This window comes from Vanessa cardui, chromosome 14, assembly GCF_905220365.1.
Source record: "Vanessa cardui chromosome 14, ilVanCard2.1, whole genome shotgun sequence".
In the NCBI taxonomy this organism is placed as follows: Eukaryota; Metazoa; Arthropoda; class Insecta; order Lepidoptera; family Nymphalidae; genus Vanessa; species Vanessa cardui.
In genome coordinates, this window is record NC_061136.1 from 4,196,624 (window position 1) to 4,213,242 (window position 16,619).

General features: G+C 30.4%; 1 protein-coding gene across 3 annotated transcripts in view; it reads left to right on the forward strand.

Annotated features, from left to right (window-relative positions):
• Positions 1–16,619, forward strand: part of LOC124535039 — a 52,366-nt gene that overhangs the window by 23,533 nt on the left and 12,214 nt on the right. Inside the window, exon 1 of one of the 3 annotated variants that reach the window (XM_047111062.1) lies at positions 12,080–12,118. The exons of 1 other annotated variant lie outside the window; for it this stretch is intronic. The gene's annotated coding sequence lies outside the window, so the exon portion shown is untranslated. One more of the 3 variants, XM_047111060.1, reaches the window with a different exon arrangement.

Consider the following 16,619-nt stretch of genomic DNA (forward strand, 5'->3'; position numbering starts at 1 on the left):
TAATAAAATAATAATAAAACAAAAATATTTTATTTTTAGATCAAGAACGTTCAATTTCATTCGCGAACAATAATCTTGCTCTCATTAGTTATTTAATACATCCGGTTCGCGAGCCAAGAAAGTACATTATTATGTATAAAATATACAATCATTTGAATTTTAGAATTTATTTTCATTTCTTTCAAATAATTATATTAATGCTTGCTTTTCAAACGAATTAATGTACGTTTGAATATAACAAAACATTTATTGTTAAGTTACTGGTACATTTTGATATATGTATGTACCGTGTATGCATACATATGCATTTAGTAAAAGCGGTTTCTTTTGTTATACAAACAGACACTCCAATTTTATTGTACGTATAGATTAATAATAGATACATATATGTTTAAAATTATCTCAAAAGTGTTTTGAATAGATTTTTTGAACATAATTCCTAGTGATTGTTTTAATACATATAATTATTTATCTTGACATATTTTCTGATGCCTTGTCCAGATTTAAGAATAAAATCTATCAATAAAAAATTTCGTCTGTAGTCACATTTTATCACTGTACTGTTCATAAGATATAATTGTTCTATTTTTCATTTGTGGTTTTTTATTTGTGGTTTTATATATCAGTTTTGTATTAATATACAAAAGAAGAAAAATTAATTAATATATTTTTTTTAAATTATTACTTAAATTCAACAGCTAGACAGTAAGTTTTTTTTTTGTGTGAATGTTGTGTACATCTGTAATTGTCACTCATATCAGGTCCTAATTATTATTTTTTTGTTTTATCTGTTATTTATAAGTGCTGAATATGTGTGATGTTGATGTACCTTTCAAATAAATAAATAAATATATATGAACCACTTTTTATCATACATGCTAAAAAAGTAGTTTATTTAATATTACCAAACAAGTTTAGTTAAAGTCATCTATAAATTGTATACTTTGTTTGTATTAATAATGAATATGCAAAGAAATCAACCAATACGGAAATTCGTGATAAGCTTGTTATTCTTATATGAGATACCCAACCACTTAAAGCCTCTTCTTGAAGTGTTCTAAACTGGATGCAATGTAACTACATATATACAAAAAATCCGATATAATCTTATCGATTCATATTTAGAACAATTGTCTCAATTAATATTATAAATGCAAAACTGTATCTAACAAAAACAATAAATGTCCTTCTAACTCGCAGCAATACAATAATGCAACTTGAATCAAGAAAAATCTATTTTATTTTCAAATTTCAACATAAAAATACATTTTATTAAAATACATATTCTGTATATTATATGAAGTCGACACTATCGGAATGACTTCAAATATTTTTTACGTGCTTACCGAGGCACGAGAGTGTACAAACCTCTAAATTCCAGTTCGCCTCATTGGATAATGACAGAAACGCTTTTTGTAATATGTTCTGCATAGTTGACTAGTCTTTGAACATTGGTAGCCGAGGCCGAAATTAGTAATTATATCATTATCATTTATGTATAAAGCATTTTTAAATGTTTGAAATAATAAAAAAGATCTACCAAATCCCAAGGATGTTTCCATACTTACAGATTTGGTTGTTTTGATGTCTAGATCAAAATGTTATTTTTACACATAGTTAACCGAACAATTGTTTTGTGGCGTGCGATATTTTAAGTTACACGTAATTTGGAATCGCGATAATTTCTTAAGTATCACGGATTATTGTAAAGTTTCATTATTCGTACATGAGAGACAATGCATTACATTATGAATTCCAAAACATCTTCATATCTTAATGAATATAATTATATCACGATCATAGCTATAAAAAAACGTATTTATTTTAGAAGTTTTTCATAGAAGTCTGTGTAGTAAATAAGTAAAATAATCGCTTACAATTATAATATTAACTTATATTTAAAGTCGTCATTTGTTTTCAAAAATGCATTTATTAAAACTTACACTGGATTGACTTTTGACACCAGACATATAAAAGAAGTCGTACGTGTACCCAATCTAAATATAATGTATTATTTATAAACAAAACAAATAATATTTGATTATCATAAAATAATTTTAAAAACATAACCTAATATAACATTAACACGCAATAGTAATTTTACAATCGCGTAAACTAAATAACAATCACAACATTTCTTAGAAATTAAGTCATTTCGTTTGCAAAACAATTAATCAATTAAGAATGCAATTGTTAAAGCTAAATCAATTTGTGTTTATTCTATCGGAAAAATAACTGATAAATTAGTTGTTCAATTTGTATAAAGTTAATTATGTATTTAGTATGTTATGTTAATGATTTAATAAGATTAAATTAGTTTCGTGCTCAAATACGTCGTATGGTATCACGCTATAGTTGTAGCGACGTCTGTATGCAGATTCATAGCACGCGATAAATTTGTACTACATAATTAAATTCTGCCTGAATAATTTTAACTTATTATAAAAAAAGTTTTTATATATTATTCATACAGTATCAAATCAATAGGCTGTTTCCGAGTAATCTGTGAACATTAAACCGATTTAAAAAAAAACATGCAATAGAACACGGAACTGAGAACGTCTTCCATTTTTGAAATCGGACAAAAAGCGCGATAATGGGACGTCGGTAGAATATGGTGATCCCGTACAAGCTGACAAGGATATGTATTCCTACTGCAATTAGTGCATTGCTTACTTTACCTTTAAAGTATAGCGGGGGAAACAGGAACAGTTAGAACTAACTGTATGGTGTATATACATGTAAACATAAGTATGCTACTAATATTATAACATTTGCTTTATTGTATGTATGGAGTAATCTTCGTAAATAATGAAAATAAAAAGGAATTGTTTTTAGAATATATTTAAAGTGATATTAATGATTGATCAAATTAGGTTTTGAACCAAATACATTATATTATGTTAATTTAAAAAGTTATATTTATTTTTATCCAATTAGTACAAAAGGCAAAGGCTTCTTTTTACGTGATAAGTATTTATTTTAACCTTAATATGAGCCGGTATTTGGCAACCCCACAGGCTATGTAAACAAATGTTTTTCTCTTATCGTATTTTAAGAACATACGTAACTAAATCGGTTCACAGAATTCTCACGGTTGTAATTTATTAAAAGAACGTGTCATTCTTAATAAGAAATGATAATGGCTTCTTGAATGAAGAAATCAGTCATCATTCAATGCAAACTTTTTGTAATCAATTTTCAATCCAAAAATTTAGATTGTACGGCAATAAAATGGAGGCACATTAAAATATTATATTAAAATGTAAATAGTGTCATATGAAGTTATCACGTGAAATTATCTATAATGTTACATAAGTATGTCGTTAATAGGATTTTTTTATTTATACACTAGTTTCAAAATTAGATAATTTTACTATCACAACCAGACTACTGTGATCTTATAAAGTAACTAACATTTTATTCGGGATAAGAATAAATTTCACAAAAATTACCAAAACACCGAAACGATTAAAAATAATATAAAATGTTAGGTTATTGTATTTTTTGTCACGAATAGCATGACCCTATTTATAAGTACTTACAAATGAATTACAAGAAAATTCAGTAGTACTTGTCCAAGATTGAACCTACAACTTTTACTTGAGATTGACATGTGCTAACTGAACCATTTCGTTCGAATATGAACCTTCAAAATGTAAATAAAAAAATCTAATAAAAATTCGAATTAATATCTGAATGCCGGATACTAATAAGAAATACTTATTAATCTAAGATTCAATTAATTCAGAACACGATTGTTATCTAGAAGCATCCAACCCAAAGTGATTTCACGCTACAAAGAATTAATGAATGCAAAATCGACTTATGTACAAAAGTTGAATTATTTTTTACAATCATTATAATTAGTCAAAGTCGAATTCTATATTCAAATACTTTCTTAATAATTACCGAAATTCAATACTGATTTGAAAAAGAACAGACAAAATAATCCACTTTCTCGTGTAATGGCAGCTTCTTGTAATTTATATTATCCATATTATAGTATAGATTTTATTTACATTTGCTATTGATGTTCCTTGTGTCATTCTTAAGATAAAAAAATATTTTAACTTTCGTTCGATTTTCAAATTATTGCATTTTACAAAATTTTACATAACAGTCTATTATTTGGTGACCTTTGACTGGGTGTTTTTTTCTGTGCAACTCTGTCTGCCTGGGTAGATACTTTTTATTATACATTTCACCACCAAACAATAACACTAAGTATTGTTGTTTTCCACGTTTAAAAGGTGAGTGAGTCAGTGTATCTACTAGCACAAGGGAACTAGCATCTTAGCTGTCAAAATTTGATGACACATTGCTGATTTAAAGAATGACTAATATTTCTGACAGCACTAATATCTATGGGCGATGTCGGCCCCTTACCATTAAGTGGCGCCCATTGATCGATCAGCCCGCCTAAACCATAAAAAATAATATAATCCCAAAATAATTTGATTATCATAAAAGATACGTAAGTAAAATTAATTTTATAATACAGACAATTTTGAAATTCTTTAAACGACAGCACGTAGTTGACCCAAATACGTAGAAAGCCTTGTAAACAGGTAAGAGCATTTACATCTTTGTGATAAGAATGTTGCATTTGCGCTTGCGCAGACATTAGTCACTTTTCTTTAATTAATCACTATCAAAAGGAGTGCATCTCCACATGTGTGGGTACCACCTACTCATCCTGTCCTTTCACCTAACAGCAATACTTAATGTTTGAAGAAAGAGATTTCCAGGGTAACTACAGGCTCAATCATTGTGTATAGCGATATAAAGAATGGTTCATATTTCTAACAGTATCATGGATATCTATGGATAGAGACCACATACCATTAAGTGATCCAATCATCAGCCCATCTATCCGTATCATAAAAAAAGTAAATTCAAAGCAATTATCAAAAAGAAAAGAATGTTATTGTATCTCTTAAATTATCTTTAATCGGTCATATCAATGGGTTTTATGAAACAATTTTGTTTAGAAAGAAAATAAATAATTGGCACATGTTCTAACACATTATAAGAAATATGTACCATTTCTTTCACTAAAAGAGCGCCAACAATTACTTACGTCTAAGATGTGGTGTCTGAAATATAGGCTCACTCACACATCAAATCGTAACAGACTGTTACAAAGTATTAATATTTTGTTGAAGGATTAACGAATAAGTGGATTGAATCTCTAATGGAATTTCACAAGCCTGTATAGATGTGTATTAGACATGAGAATACCGATGAAATCAATTTGATAAAAATAATCAAATATATTCTTTGTTATTGCTTTCCAAAATGATGCACGGTTTGCAGTTGATAAATATGTTACACAAGTGTTTAGAAAACAAGTTTTATTTTTATCTTATTGGTTGGCGGGCGAGCATATTCTGGGCCACCTGATGGTAAGTGGTCACCATCACCCATAGACAATGACCCTGTAAGAAATATTAACTATTCCTTACATCGTCAGTGTGGCACCAACCTTAGGAACTAAGATGTTATATCCCTTGTGCCTGTAGTTACACTGGCTCACTCACCCTTCAGGCTGGAACGCAACAATACTGAGTACTGTTATTTGGCGGTAGAATAACTGATGAGTGGGTGGGACCTACCCAGACGGGCTTGCACAAAGCCCTACCAGCAAGTAAAGTAAGTTAAGCCGATGATCCTATACCTGTTACTAATGGTAAATCATCGAATTAGGAGAGTTATTTTTATAGACGAATCGAGAATGCACTTGTTTTTGCGTTCACAATTGTGCAATATAAATTGTAGTAGTCTCAATAGGAATGGTTCAGAAGGAATCTATCAATATCGAGTATCACATTCACGTAAATCTTTGATACTTTATTAAAGATATTGCATTTCGTGTGAACAAATTTTACTTTCAAAATACTAATTTCTCCCAATAATCGATATTACTTTCATTTGACAGGGTCAGTATCAAATATCTTGGGAATTTCACATGAGAGCTTTTTGAAGATTGTGTTACATTCATTATTTTATTTCTATGTTGTTAGGGGAGAGATGAGCGTGATGGTCCAGTGGTTAGAACGCGTGCATCTTAACCGATGATTGCGAGTTCACACTCAAGTAAGCACCACTGAATCTTTATGTGCTTATTTTAAGTTTATAATTCTCGTGCTCGACGGTGAAAAAAAATGTATTGTGGAAACCTGCATGTGGGTATGTCTATGATGATTGCAAGTTGAAACCCAAGTTAGCACCACTGGATTTTTATATGCTTAATTTGTGTCATTCATTCAGCTCGTGCAAGAAAAATATCGTGTCAAAACCAACATGTGTTACAATGAAATTTGCCACACGTGTTTTCACCAACGCCAATTCACCAACGTTCGAGCAGCGTGGTAGAATTCCTACCAACCCTTCGCATTAAAGGAAGAAGCGTACTTAGACTAGCAGTAGAAATTTACTTAAGATTAAATTAGAATGATTCCCGCAAACGAAATATAGGAGCGATCCATCGTGTCTGGTGTCTGCGCTGCCTTCACGTAGCAATAAAGATCTACTGTTTTCCGTGCAGTTAAATTTTCACGGAATGCAAGAAATTACGTAACATTTCTACAAATTGAAGTACTCTGTTTCTTATTTCATTGTTTTCTGGCTCTGTTTTATTAAATGTTTTTAAGATACAATGTTAATTTTATACTTTTAAGAATGCAGCTCGGTCTTCACGTAGATTTATAATTTCGCCCGGGCTTAATACAGACAAAATTAGGCACTGTATACAACTGTAAGAATGAAGAAGAACTATTAAAAGAATAATCCTTTTTTGGTCTTGGAAAATGAACATTTTTGGTAATAATATGTGTTTATTGTACACACAAACATCACTTTGTGAATCAATGGAAACTGCATTAAATACGTTGCGTAGTTGAAAAGATCTAAGCTGATAGACTGTGGATGTGACTTTTGTTTAATACTATAGAGAGATTAGGTTACGGTTCCAAATCTCGGCAAGCACCGTTTATTTCTTGAGCTTATATTGTGTGTGTATCTTGTACTCGGTGTTGGAGTTACACTCGGGAGGAGGTGAGGAAAATCCTGATGAAACCTAATTGAAAGCCGCAAATGTATCTACCAACCTGCATTTGTGTAGCGTGGTGGAGTTGATGCCATATACTAGTGGCGTATTTACACAACCCGATCTTTGTTATTTCTTCTATTTGATACAATAACTGATTCGATTTTAACATTGCCTTGGCGCCATCAAAGAGAATAGAATTGCCACGTTAGGACATAAAATATATTTTTACACAATTATTGTCATGTACTGTCATATTATGTCATGCCATGTGCGGATATATGTGTAGAAGAATATTACTCAAATGCAGGTTTCCTCACGTGTTCTTTCACCATCGAGTACGAATAGATATATAAACACGTATTACATGAAAAACTAGTTTGAACCCGCAAGTTAAGATGCTCTGTAATAAAAAAAAAAAACATAGTAGTAATAATATAGATCATACTATGCAGTTGGCTTGTATTAAAAAACACAATCCATAAATGTTTGAGTAACATATTACACATTCTCATTGACAAATAAATAACAGTATAGAATAAAAAAAAAAAACAAATCGTCATTCAAATTTGTTTTTTATTTTGATGTTATAAAGTCTATAATGGTTTGTATATCATTCGAACGTTTATAGTTGATGTGTGAAGAACATAAATCTAGATCGAACGTGGCGGCAAGTGGAGATCAATTCGTCACGCACGTTGTATTTGACTGCACAAACTTTGTAGCTAATGATACGCTGTTTGTCTTTTTTCGTCTTCCATTTTAAAACCAGCAGAAATATATAAAAAAATTATATAAACAAAATTATATAAACCTAAAGTTATTAATTTCGGGATATTTCTTATATGTCTCGTGAACAAGACATGTCGCAATATGGAACTACACCGAATAAAAATAAAAAGACATGGTAAATATCCCGAAATTAATTACTTTAGTAATAAAAATAACCATGTTAAAAAAATCTTATATATATAAACCGTTAAACGATAGGTGAAGTAGGTACGATCAATTTTATACATGTAATTTAGCATTATACGAAAACAGAGCTTCCTCTGGTTATTTATTATTTGATCACACTAACAAAACAAAATCCCCCGGCCGCGTCTGTCTGTCTGTATGTTCGTGCAAAACTAGTGAATTGATTTCATGGGGTTCACTATTAGACAGTATGATTCTTAAGGAAGGTTTAGATATATAATTTATTAAGGTTTTTGTGTTAATAAAAAAACGACTTAAGCATGTCGGGAAAAAGCAAAACAAAAATATAAATGAAAGGTATATATACATAAGATATAAAACTGTCCACCTGTGCGAAGCCGGGTCGGGGGGCTAGTATGTATGACCTAATAAAAAGGTCGAGGAAAACTATGAAATAAAAACACATTGGAAACATGATTTATTACAAACTCTCACAATTTTTAACGTACGTTGCACCGTTTATGAAATATTTGCATAAACGCGTTTATCAAGACGGTGGCGTTCCACGGAAAGAAAACATAAATCTTATAATATTTGAATTTTTAACATTTTAATTAATTATTATTTATATTGTTTTATAATATATAATATTTGGTTTTTCGATATTCATACTATAAATCGGATAAATCTTTTTTTCCTATTTACGATATTACAATTTTTTAAAAAATGTTTATTATAATATAATTTAAACTTCCAAGGAGCATATAGCTTGTGTTTAAAAAAAAACGTGTCTTCACACTCTTGCAGTGACGTCACAAACTTGATGCAGCACTGCATACTGACCTCTTTATGTAATGGAGCGGTGACCCCGTGCTCATCCTCTTTCGACCACTCGTGTTATCTATAAATTTCATTCTCAGTAGATATTCAACATTTAAGTAAAAACCTAATACATATTGTATCTTTTGTTCCAGGTAAATTCTCAACATAGAAGAACTCCTGTAAATGTCCTACGAAAGATTGCCTTTCTCCTGTACCAACTATAAACCTCAAGGGTTGGAGGTAAATCCAATTGATTAGCGAATATTATAATTATACAAGTCTATTATAATTATACTAGATACTTTGTACATACTATTTGTCAACCTCCGTGGTCGAGTGGTGTGCACATACGTCAAAAACCTATGGTACGCCACACCTAGGTCCCGGGTTCGATTCCCGACCGAGTCGATATAGATTATCATTAGTCTTCTATGTTGTCTTGGGTCTGGGTGTTTGTGGTACCAGGTACCGTTGTTACTTCTTATTTTCCATAACACAAGTGCTTTAGCTACTTACATTGGGATCAGAGTAATGTATGTGATGTTGTCTCATTGTTGTCTCATGTTTATTTATTACATATTTACATACTATAGCCTGTAAATGCCAAACAATGGCCTATGCATTATTCTCTGTTTGAGGCGTAGAGTTGAAGCTTAATCTACGACATTCAAATTTAAGTAGATAGATCTACGTGGCAGACTCTCATCTACCACACTATGTATATACAAATTTCCTAACAGAGTATTCCTTCACCCCTGAAGCCGAGGTAAATTCTATATTAGTAAACTCAATCCCAAAAAAGTGCATTGTCGAATTTGATCTACTGACTTCAGTGATCTACTGATGTTGATACGGCTCGACTAGTATATTTTAGTTACTTTCACAGTATAATGTCCTACGGTATTATGCTTTGGGGTAACGCAGCCGCTATCCAAACTATATTTGTGCTGCAGAAAAGGGCTATTCGCGCAATCTATAACCTTAGATTTAAAGAAATTAAGATATTGACTGTTGCTTCTCAATACATATTTTGTAATGTTTTGTATGTACGGAAAAATATTAATGTTTTTATGAGAAAATGTGATTCTCATAACATTGGTACAAGGAACAAACACAATCTTGTTACTCCTGTTACTCGACTGCATAGAGTCAGTAACTCTTTTGTGGGGCAATGTATACGCTTCTAAAACAGGATCCCAGAAAGCGTTCAAAATGCTTCTGTTGCCAAATTTAAAAAAATTGTTAAGGAACGCTTGTGTGCAAAAGGTTACTATACAATTAGCGAGTTGATGTTTGATAGCACACCTTGAATGAAATGAAACGATCGCCTCCTGGCTATTTCTAATCATATCCTACTATGTACCTTATAAATTTGACAAAAAAAAAAATAACAGAAAAAAAAGACCCGCTGAGTTTCTTTCGCCGGTTCTTCTCAGGTCAGGGTGTTCCTTTTTCCGAACCGGTGGTAGTGTTTATTTGACAATCAATAAGTAAGTGTAATGCTTTTATATTGAATAAAGGAATTTGAGTTTGAGTTCGGTTAAGAATCGTGCGTTAATTATATATATGTACATACATATATGACTAATAAGTTTTAGAGACAATAATTTAAAATATGTTAAGCCGCTTGATTATGTTATGGATGATAAGTATGTAATTATTGTTTTATCTTCTCATATCTATATAAGTGTTTTGGAGATCAATAGATATCACAATATATGTAATCTACGAGTATCGTTAGACGTATGAGACAAAAAATAGTTTTCCAAACATTGGATTTTGCAGATAACTTTAATTTGCCTGATGATAAATATAAATCGAATGTTGCAAAGACATTAAAGGATATGTTAAACCATAATATTTATTAAAGAACCACTAATTTACTATAGAACCGAAATTAAAGAAATTAGGTATAAAGTAATTTTTACAATTAGTTTTCCATAAAAGTCACTACTATTTTTTCCTTGTGTGTGTCACTGTGAAAAATTTAAGAATATTTACGATGCCGATTTAAAATGATTCTCTAATTATTTACCCCCATCTACTTAGAAGATTACAGAAGAGAGTACGAGTGCATTGTTTCAAAATAGGAGAATTAACTTGCCATTCCATTTCTAGTAATGATAAAAAATTACTAAGTAACTTAAAAACAGTTGCAGATTTTATTATTGCCACATTAAAAAATTATATAGTTACAAACACTTAATGTTGCCAACACTACATTATTTTCTCGATGTAGCTAATCACGAAATCAAATTTTATTTATAATTATGAGCTATTTTTATCAGGAAGTGTTCAATTTTCATTTCAACAACTCTACAAACATCAGACTCATAATAACAAAACATTATCTATAGATTAATTATAATCAGTTCGATTGTTAAGTGAATGCTATCGCCTACTTTTATTCATAAATTTTCAAAGAATTAAAAAAAAAATATCATTATTATCATATCTATACCAGAAATTCCTGAGCAATTAAAAAAGTCTCAAATTTTCTCATTTGAGAGCTCTAAAGGGATAAAATATATATATTCTTAGTAAAGAGCATTGATGTTTTTCATGAGAATTTAATCAAAGATAATAATGCAATTATAGGGAAGGGTAGTAGGGGGATGGGGATGCTTATGCTCGGAAACTTATTTATTCTCTTCATTTGCATGTAAAAAGAGCTTATAAAAGTTTGCACCAGTTTCCGTTTGTGATGTATAAAGGTCAAAGAACCCTAACATTTCTCTTATTATTTGTAATAAAAAATATTATTCATAGAAATTCTGCCACAAGTGTATTCCACCAAACCGCATTGGAACAACGCTGCGTGGTATACGTTTCAAAACTCGAAGGGAGGGCCTTAGACCAGCAGTGGGAAATTTACAGGCTGTTATTGTTGCTATAAAAAAGATTATATTTATATAATCCATAAAATAATCACAACTTAAATTTCATTTCAACATTATCAGTTCTACCAAAATGACTTAAAACGAAATTGAAATTGATTGATTGTGTTAATTTGAATACAATATTTTTGAACCCATTAATGTAAATCAATAAAGAAAAAATATCTAAATATAACTAAATGATTAAAATTGTGTAAACAAAACGTATATTATTAGTATAGGCGATTATTTACATTTGTTCTTTGTAATTTAATATTGATAATTTTTAATCTAGAAAACTGTCAATATACGTCTTAACGCTTGGAAATAAAGGACTTAAGAAACGCTCATATCACAAGGCAGTACTGATAGTATTCTTATAAAAAACAATAGATAATGCAGGTAATTTTATCACCAGTCGTCTCTCTGCCTGAGTGTGAACTGTGTCTAAGTAATAATTAATAATATCAATCGTAATACTAAATTATTATAACGGGAATAAGTGAAAATATCTGTTAATAATTGTGGCAGTTTTTATAGTAAAAAAAAATTAGTGTATAAATTTGTCAGTAACGCAAACGGATTTTTAAATAAGGAATGTTATATAAAATATAATATAAAGTGAAAACATTAAATAACATTATAAATTAAAAAAAAAACTAAATATAATCATAAAGTAAAACGGTGAGTTCAGTAAAACATACAGAAATGTATTATGAACGTAAATAAACATAGAACTCAAACAATATTAATAAGTAATTAATAAAGTTCGCAATATTTATTTACCGTTAAAAACGATAATTAATATTAATATCAAAGGTCCTTAATACAGATAAAATAAAATATGAATTCCAAATTCAAACTTTTGAAATAAAAATTATGAAAGACTTAACATGGATTAAAATACCTTTTTCTAGAACAAATATACCGTTAAATTATAATGTGGATTTTTAATTATAAAAACTTAATAACAAGAATTAGAAAATATAAATTGCAATATATTTAGTCAATAGAACGTCTAGAGGCAAGGAAATAGCCTTTAATTTCGACTTGATTTCCGGTCAAACTGATTATTGCATTGATAAGACATTTTTGTATAGGTTTTATCTACGTTTTAGACTAGTAGTGATTGCGTCGTTGGTCTAGATATCAGTTATAAGAGGCAGTAGGTCTAGTAGACCTGATATTTGTTGGCTGCACACTCTCGTGCCTTACAAAGCACATTGCTAAACCATCAAATCTGCATCTGAAATAATTCCTGTAGTTTCGATTTTGCTGTTCCATCGAATTATGAGCAATAATGAATAGAAAGTATTTCGTTTACATTTTATGTTTTTAATATATTATGCGCAGTTTGCTGCACCATTGGCAATTGCCAACATAGACAAAATTGGGCTGTAAGTCATCATACTAAAAGTAATTGCGTTTATACTCACAAATAATAATCAATAGATAGAATAAAGAAAATACTCATATGTTTGAAATAATACGTGGCTGTTTAATATACTTAAATAAATCTTAAGTGTTGGGATAATTATAAACAATAATTACGTATTTCATCAATATTCATAGTTTCAGAAATATGTTGAATGATATAACACTGTTACGTGCGCTATATCCGACGTATTTTTACTAATATTACTGACTTACAATTCGCCTTTCTACATTTCTCGTATTAATACATATCTTGAATTTCGTAAACGTTTCAATTATTTCATTTTAATCTACAATTTTAAAAGTACTACGTAATTATTTTATAACAAACTGACTATTTAAACGTGTATAACGCATACATTAAGCAAGAGAATGTAAATGTCACAATGTGACAATAGACATTGCTGTTCTAAGGCTGTTTTAAGAACATTTATTTATTTCTCACATTATATATAGACGAATTGGCAATTGAGCCGCCCGGTAATAAATGAACAGCGGCCCAAAGATACTGGTACTGACTCCTTCCTCGGATTACCAATATGCCCCAAGTTTGGGAACTACTATGTTGTATCCCTTCTGCCCGTACACTGGATCACTCACCCTTTAAACACCACACCAATATTCCAAGTACGATAAATTGTACAAAACCCTACAACAAAGGTATCTTACTCCAAGTTACCGTAGGACACCTTGGTACCTCGATAGCACACCTTTGGAATGAAACGATCGCCTCCTGGCTATTTAAATTCATATTAAATTGTTTTTTATAATATATGAGACAAACAAAAAAAACCGCTGAGTTTCTTTCGCCGGTTCTTCTCAGGTCAGGGTATTTTCTTTTCCGAACCGGTGGTAGTGTTTCAATTGACCATCAATAAGAAAGTGTAATGCTTCTATATTGAATACAGTTATTTGAGTTTGAGTTTGAGTTTGGACAAGGACTCCCAGGTCATATACAAATATATATTTTGTTACTATAAATGCAGGAAACAAAATATCGTATATTTTCATAAATCAAACAATATATATATACGAAAGTTCATTGGAGCCGTTTCGCTTATTAATAAATCGGTATGATCAATCAAACGGCTTATTGTTTTTCCAACAATTTTCAGATTATTTTGGGTGAAATTTCAGCTTAAAAACCGATACATTTCCATATTAAAAGGAGAGATTATCATGTAGAACACAATACTCAGTAAACTCAGTCTAATGTGAATAGTTTGTTTTTGTCAGTCCGATCGTTGATAGATATAATTTAACCGGCACTGTAAATCAATCTTTCAAACTATAGGCTGTGTAGGTTGATACGCACTGTGTATATGAAATATTTGTATATTACATACAATAATACACTATTACGTAGTTGAAACCACAAAACTACCTATTAATAATAGCCGTTAGATCCGATTAAGGCTTTTAATAATAATTTATTAAGAATATTCATCATTTATTTTAATAGCCGGTTTTAGCAAAGCGAAGGAAATCTATTAAGATAATAGCAAGAATTCGAAAAATAGGTTATTGTTTTATTTTGCATAATAATAAAAGTTTATAATTTAATTGTGAATGTAAATTATTAAAGTGATGTTTTAGTTACAAAAAATCACTGTTGTTAATGTAATATAATTATAACGAGCTCTCATAACATTTTTAGTTCTTGAAAAAATATTACGCAGAACATTTTTAGATAAAAAATATGAGTCCATAAAACGAAACCTGCGGCCTTGAAACGTAAATCTTGTTATCGTTACGATAAGAATAAGATACAGAGTGTGTTCTTGAACCTAAAACATTTATTATATATACATATATACCTATATGAAGCGTATGTATTTATAAGAAAAATGTTCGTTTATGATTAATGATCTAAGATGTTACCTCTTTCATTCAATTTAAACGAAACCTAATTTATAAAAATGTTTCAAATTCAATAGCTCAAAATTATTAGAATAGTCCTTATATTGATCTTTCTGATCGGATCGAATTGCCATATAGAAATAAAACTGAGGGTAGATATATATTTTTGCGTAGATACTTTAAGATATAGCCCCTGTGTTACGAGTAGGTTAGTCTTTATTGAGAATACCTAATATTGGTAAGGAGAACACTAACGTTATATTTAATTATTTATATATTCTATTAATGTTTTAATATTGATCAATTGTTACATAATTTTAAAAAACGTGCAACCTGAAAGTGATCTGTCATCTTCGACGTTATCTTAACGGTATATAATCTGGAGTATTTACTGCTATATGCCATTATTGTTCTAAAGTACTAATATATAAGGTATATTATGTATTACACGTATTCTTCCGTATCAAATATCAGATTAACCTTGAAAAGCCTGCACAAGTTAAAGGACACGTTAAGATATACTAATCTTAAAATGCGCTATAATATTTAAATCCAAATGAATCGCAGGCGCATGCAGAGTCGGATTTAAATTTCTGGAGGCCCCGGGGCCATTAAGCAGTGAGGGCCCTAGACAAACAGAAGCGTGAACACCCTAATAATTATATTATTATGAATTAATTAGTTGTTTTTATTTCAATCAGTAAGTTATGATTTGTTTCGTATTTGTATCGGTAACTTTTAAAATATTAAATAGTAACATTATTATAATTTGACTATATCTCAGTATTTGTTATCTTGCTGAAAACTGTGGCCCCCTCTCATGTGGAGGCCCCAGGGCAGTTGCCCCGGTTGCCCTCCCCTAAATACGGCCCTGGGCGCATGTACCATATTTTATAAATGTCATCATTAGACATTTGAGGTTAATCAAAGTATCTGAATACCACTTTAATAGTAATTTATCTCTTGTTTACTTTTTTCTATTTATAAAATAGTAGGTGGTCAGCTAAATAGGTCATCTGATAGTAAGTTATCACAGCCCATAGAAAATGGTACCGTGAGAAATTTGGCTTAACACTGGCTCACTCACCTTGGCCTTGCTTGGTGGAAGAATAAGTAATGAGTGGACCGTGGATGGCACCTAATTAGACGACCTTGACCACCATGTAATATCATATTAGCTAATATAAATAATTCACCTTTACTGTCTCGCAATCGAATTAATCGGAGCCACCAAGAAAAATGCTGATTTAGGAAAACATACGAAGTAATATAATATGTATATGTATATTCTCCAAACCCTACAAGAACAGCGTAGAGAAATAAATTATATTGATTTCAGCTTTCCAGAAGCCTTTCTAATATTTGCTGTTTTATTCGTATGAATCAGAATTTTTTTAAAGACTCGTAACTTTATTTATTTTCGTTCGTTCGTTATTACTTTTATTAATCTCACAATACTTCATCACAAAATATGTTTGTGAAGGAATCCGTAATCTTGTCTTAAGATTCTCATCCTCTGTGTTCGTGTGATAGCTCTGATGAGAAATAATTGTTTAATCAAAAGTAAGATTCTTTCCATGATAAAAAAAAGTGTGAGAATCTAAACTCAGTGTGAACTTGCCCTAAATAAGCGACCTTGTTTTTGATAAAAATTCACT